This window comes from Sus scrofa, chromosome 13 (genome assembly GCF_000003025.6).
Source record: "Sus scrofa isolate TJ Tabasco breed Duroc chromosome 13, Sscrofa11.1, whole genome shotgun sequence".
NCBI classification, from domain to species: domain Eukaryota; kingdom Metazoa; phylum Chordata; class Mammalia; order Artiodactyla; family Suidae; genus Sus; species Sus scrofa.
The window spans coordinates 207333544-207339378 of record NC_010455.5 but is presented as its reverse complement, the minus strand read 5'-3'; the positions used below and the strand labels follow the sequence as shown (position 1 = coordinate 207339378).

The 5835-nt window shown below is 55.8% G+C and overlaps 1 protein-coding gene across 1 annotated transcript in view; it reads left to right on the top strand.

Annotated features, from left to right (window-relative positions):
- Positions 1-5835, top strand: part of TSPEAR (thrombospondin type laminin G domain and EAR repeats) — a 126646-nt gene that overhangs the window by 73145 nt on the left and 47666 nt on the right. The window lies entirely within an intron of this gene.

The following is a 5835-nucleotide window of genomic DNA, read 5'->3' as shown; positions in this document are numbered from 1 at the left end:
TATTTGTGAGTGTGTGAGTGTGGTGCTCAGGCTGTGGCTTTTATACCCTCCCTGGGCATGTGTGTTGTCCCTGCAGGAGGCTCCACGCCATCCTCCTTCCTGGTTGTGGGTCCAGAGAACCATCAGCAGCTGTTTTTGTTCCGGGAGCTGCTCAGCTCGCAAAACTCTTGAATGTCCCCGGGGGCATCTTGTTTTTGTCCTACAAAGAAACCCTGGGGTGGCGTGTTAGTTACCTTGTTGTCTTAGCTGATGTCACCGTGGGCCAAGGGGGAGCGCGACCGTGGGCCCCTAACTTGGCTCCTTTGAGGGGAGCGGGGCTGGGGTTGCCAGGCTGGCAGGCTGGGCTGTGTGCCTCTGTGTGGAAGGTTAGAGCAGCGGACAATCGGGTTTCTAAAGAAAGATCCTGCGAGTCAGCTTTTGTTCCGTCAGCCCTGGGTCGGCGTCCGGGGCTCACACCAGAGCAGAGCTTCACCCAGCTCAGCTCACACAACAGAGACGATTCTCAAGGTCTGGACGTCAGATGTCTGAGGTCGAGGTGTTGGAAGGGCCAGTTCCTTCTGCGTCCGTGGGCGGGAATCTGTCCCACGAGTTCTCCTAGATTCTGGGGCTTTGGGGGCTTCCCCCCTCCCCTGTCTTTTTCAAATGGTCCCAGCTTTGGCACAATGACCCGTCTTTGACGTTTTGACCATTGGAGGTCTTTCCTTTGGCTCTCGGACCCTTCCATCTTCCCTGATGCCAGCCGCTTCTCGGAGGAGCCCTGGTTCCTTGCAGAGGGTGATGGCATTTAGAAGCCAAGACCCAGAGCGAGGTGTGCTCACGGCTGCTGTGTGTCTCCCCCCAGACCCTCTGGTGGCCAGAGCCTGGAGCTGCATGTCTGTAAACTTACACACGCCTGGATTTAGGGGAACGCCTCCCATCGTTCACCATTATAGATCGTGTTAGCTCTAGTTTTTTGGCAGATTAGGTTTCTCAGTTTAAACCTTCTCTGTTGCCGAGAGATTTTATCATGGATGATTGCTGGATTTCATGAAATGCTTCTTATGATCTGTTAATATGATCCTACAGTTTTCTTTGTAAGTCTGTTTATATGGTGATATCTGTTAACTGATTTTTAAAAGCTTTTTATTTTGAAATAGCTATAGATTCGCAGGAAATTGGGAAGCTACTAGAGAGAGGTGATGTGTACCTACGTTGATTGGTTTTCGAATGTTGAAGCCCTCTTGAGTTGCTGCATAAACCCCACTTGGTTGAGGGGATTGTCCCTGCCTGTTGCTGGGTTTCGTTTGCTAATTTGTTCAGGATTTCGTGTCTATATTCACGAGGATGTTGGTCTGTAGTTCTCTTTAACTATAACGTCTTTGGTTTTGATAACGTTGTCCCCATCGCAGGGTCTGCCAGCTCGTTTTCCACTTTCTAAAAGAGATGACGCAGAGTTGGCATTTTGTTTTCTTTAAATGTTCGCTAGAGGCGTCTAAGAAACTGGACTTGCCTTTAGTCGACGTAGGACATTCCAGTTATCTCTTTCTTCTTTGGTGAGTTTTGGTAGCTTTGTCACCAGACCAAAATGTGGGCCTCCTCACCCATGTGCAATAAAGCCAACCTACGAACACCAAGTTGTGAAGGAAAGTGCAGGGCTTATTGCAGGGGCCAAAAAAGGAGTCCAGGAGGCTAAGGCTCAAAGGCCTGACGTCCGCGATGGCTTTAGGGATAGATTTCCAAAGACAGGGTGGGGGGGGTCCATGATCAGCTCACAGACACTCTTCTGATTGGCGGGTGGTGAGGACATCATGAGTCAGCATCGTGTGACCTTCGGGTTCCAACCAGCCTGCGGGCTGCGTGCTGATGGGCAGCAGGCAGCTAACTTCTTCCCCCTGGGGGGGCTTCATTATCTGCAAAAATAGCTCAAGGGTGGCTGGCGTAGCACCTGCAGTCCTTGAAGAGGAACTAAAAGTCCTTGACTTTGTTTAGTGGCTAAACTCACTCTGTCTTCCTTGGCTGTTTTCCTTTGTTTCTGCTTCTTCTCACTTCTCTGATTAAATTTAGTGTTTGGAACTCGGGGAAGGCCTAGGAGGCTCAAGTTTTTCTACAAACAAGAAGCAGGCAGGAGTTCCCATCATGACACAGTGCTTAATGAGTCCGACTAGGAACCATGAGGTTGTGGGTTCGATCCCTGGCCTCGCTCAGTGGGTTAAGGATCTGTCTTGCTGTGAGCTGTGGTGTAGGTCACAGACGTGGCTCGGATCCTGTGTTGCTGTGGCTCTGATAAACTGCGTTGCTGTGGCTCCGATTAGACCCCTAGCCTGGGAATCTCCATGTATCACGGGAAGTGGCCCTAGAAAAGGCAAAAAGACAAAAAAAAAAAAAAAAGAGGCAGGCAGAGGACATGGGGGAGGGTCTGTCCCGGTTACGGCGGTGCCCACGGAGGAGCTGGCCCGTCTCATCTAAGGCTTGGGATATACAGGCTTAATGTTGTTTGTAGGGTCCCCTCATTATCCTTTTAACTTCTGGAGGATGTTTAGTGATACCCTATTTTTCTTTTTTCTTTTAATTTTGTTTTTTTATTACTCAAATGAGTTTCTCACATCTGTGGTTGTACAATGATCATCACAATCCAATTTCATAGAATTTCAATCCCACAGCCCAGGCACATCCCCGCACCCCCCAACTGTCTCCTCCGGAGACCGTAAGTTGTTCAAAGTCTGGGAGTCAGCATCTGCTCTGCAGAGAATTCACCGTGTCCTTTTTTCAGAGTCCACATGTCCGTGGAAGCATTGGAGGTTGGGGTCTCACTGTCTGGCTGACTTCACTTCGCATGATAGTTTCTAGGTCCATCCACGCTGCTAAGAATGCCGGAATTGCATCCCTTTGCATGGCCGAGTCACGTTCCATTGCGTGTGTGTGCCACCTCTTCTGGACCCACCCCTCTGTCGATGGACATTGAGGTAGTTTCCATGTCTTGGCTCCTGAGAATGTGCTGCAGGGGCCGTCGGAGCGCACGTGTCTTTGCGAGTCGTGGTTTTCTCCGGAGTGATGCCCTATTTTTCATTCTTGACGTGGAACAAATAGTTCCTTGTTGTTTGCTCCCTGTCAGACCGGCCAGAAGTGTGTCAGTCTGCGGGTCTTCTCAGAGAATGGGCTTTGGCCGCCGCGAACCTTGCTTCGGCCGCCTTGGTCTCTGCCCTGCTCCTCCTTCTGCTCACGGCGGGTCCCACTGCTTCTGTCCGAGTTTCTCCAGCTGAAGCCCGGACGACTGACTTGGCGACTGTCTTCTCTTCCGATGAGCTCACGCAGGACCACTCACCTCCCTCTGCATCCACACGCCTTTCTGGGCCGACCGCCCTGGTCTGTAACCCGAGGCTTGGCCTGAGCTGCCCTCCACGGCCCCTTTGGCCCAGACTCCGTAACTGCTGGATTCCAACACGAGCTTGAGGGTCACGGGGTCAGGAAGGCTCGCGGGCCGCGGGATCTGGAGGCGGCCGAGCCTCGAGGTGCCGAGCGCGTTGGGACGTCCGCGTCCTGCAGCCTGAGGCCACCGCTCGGTCGTGGTCGTGTTCTCACTCGTCTGGAGGATGGAGATAAGGGAACAGACAGCTGCCTGGATCGCAAGATAGTCTCGCCTCGCAGGGAGGAGCAGTGTTTTACTGCAAAGGTCCAGCCGGGGCTCCCCCTTCATCCTGGCCGCCCCCCGGCTCCGGGCAGGGGGAAGCGGGAGGAGGCATTTCCGGTCAGTGGAGACGCCTTCTGTGGGTGGGACCCCGCAGGGAGCCAAGCCTCCGGTCCAAAGCCCCTGTCCCCATGCACACGCTGTCCTCGCCTCCTGAATGTCCACGTGCCTGGTGGGGCCAGACGGTTGCTGGACGCAAAGGATGACATTTGAGAAATGCGAGTGAGGCAGGGTGGGGCTTGGAACTGGCCAGCGTGGGGCCGGGCGGGGGACGTTCCTGGTCGGGGGACGAAGGCGTCCTGGTGGCCTCTCACCTGTTCATGCAAAGCAAACGTCAGCCGGTCACCAGCCGCACTGGCTCTCAGACCTGCTGCAGGCACACACAGGTCCTCTCTCAGACTTGAGCAGGAAGTTAAAAAAATACACCTAAAACTTGGCCTGCTCCTCGGAGCCCTCTCCTGCAGCTTCCATGGCCTGGTTGCCACGTGGCCCTTGACTCTCCAGGCCATGGACATCCCACGCGCCAGCCCCAGAGCCCGGGTCCTGTTCAAAGCCCAGGGGCCCAGCCCCACCTAACTCCACTTGACTCCTTTTGAAACAAGCGGAGGAGTTCCCATGGTGGCTCGGCAGTAACAAAACCGACTGGCATCCATGAGGATGCGGGTTCGATCCCTGGCCTCGCTCTGTGGGTTAAGGATCTGGCGTTGCTGTGGCTGTGATATAGGCTGGCAGCTGCAGCTCCGATTTGATCCCTGGCCTGGGGACTGCCATATGCCGCAGGTGCCCTAAAAAGACAAAAGAAAACAGTGACGAAAAGCAGATTTGAACACACGAAAGGGACAGGCTCATCTCTGCTTTGTGCTCCACCTTTTCTAGTTTTCCTGTTTTTGTTTGTTTTTGTTGTTTGTTTGTTGTCTTTTTAGGGCCACACCTGCAGCATATGGAGGTTCCCAGGCTGGGAGTGGAATCAGAACTGCCCCTGCAGGCCTGCACCACAGCCACAGCAACACTGGACCCAAGCTGCATCTTCAGCCTACACCACAGCTCTCGGCCACACTGGATCCTTTACCCGCTGAGCGAGGCCAGGGATCACACCCGCATCCGTGTGGACACTAGTCGGGTTCGCGGCTGCGGAGCCAGGGCAGCAGCCCCTGTTTCGTTTTTTGACCAGGCTGATGGCGGAGAGTGAGGCCTTGTCCCCGTTTGACTTGCGCTTGTCTCTGGCCACACTGGCTCCGCGGTCGTCGGGTTCGGGTCGTCCCCCTCTTTGGTGAGGCCTGTTCTTATGTTTTCCTGCGGGCGTCCTGGGTGCCTCGCTGCTTCGGTGTGGTGGCCCCTTGTCCGTGTCAGGAACAGCAAGCCCTTTCTCGCTCTGTCCTGTGACTTCAGCACAGCCCAGGCTGTCCTTTCTCGAGTGGAAATTCCATTTTGATGTGAGCAGAGGAACCAGCTTCTTTCCGAGGGTTTGCGTCTATTGCTGAGACATCTTCCTCAACCCCAGGTCACAAGGGCGGCCCCTCCCTTGCAAGGGTGCCCTTCCTCCCCAGCTGGAGGGGACGCCGTGTGTCCTGTTCAGGAAGGAATTTGTCCTGGCTTTCCTTCCGCCGAGGCCCAGGTTTCCCGTCGCCGTCCACACCCGCCCCTGACCCGCGTCGGGCCTGGACAGCGTGTCCCCAGCCTGCCCGGGGCCTCGGCACGCTGGGCCCAAGCTGGACAGCGCTGCTCCCGAGGCGGTGTCATCGGGCCCACTGTCCTGCAGGGCGGCCCTCATAAGGGCCTCACCTAAATTCTTGGAAATGAGCGGCCTCTGGGCCCTGGGCGCCGCGTAAACTCAACAAAATCCCGAGTAAAGAGGATTTACTGCCCCCTGGGTCTCGCACCTGCCCCAGCCCCTGGAGGCGCCCGTCTCAGACGGTCGGAAGCCGGCGGGGGTCCACCCGGCTGCGCCTGTGACTCACAGCTGCACATCCGGAATAAATCAGTCCTCACGCCCCCCGCCCCCGCCACAGCCCCCCCAAGGAGCTATTCTGGGGCACGAGGAGCCCGGCTCCTACAAATCCTCCGTGTGATCCAGCAGGCCAACCGCAGGCCTCACAGGAAGCACCCCGCCCCCGGGCCCGGGGCACAGCAGGACGCTGCTGTCCTGAGGGGCTGGCCTCACTGGCCACGGC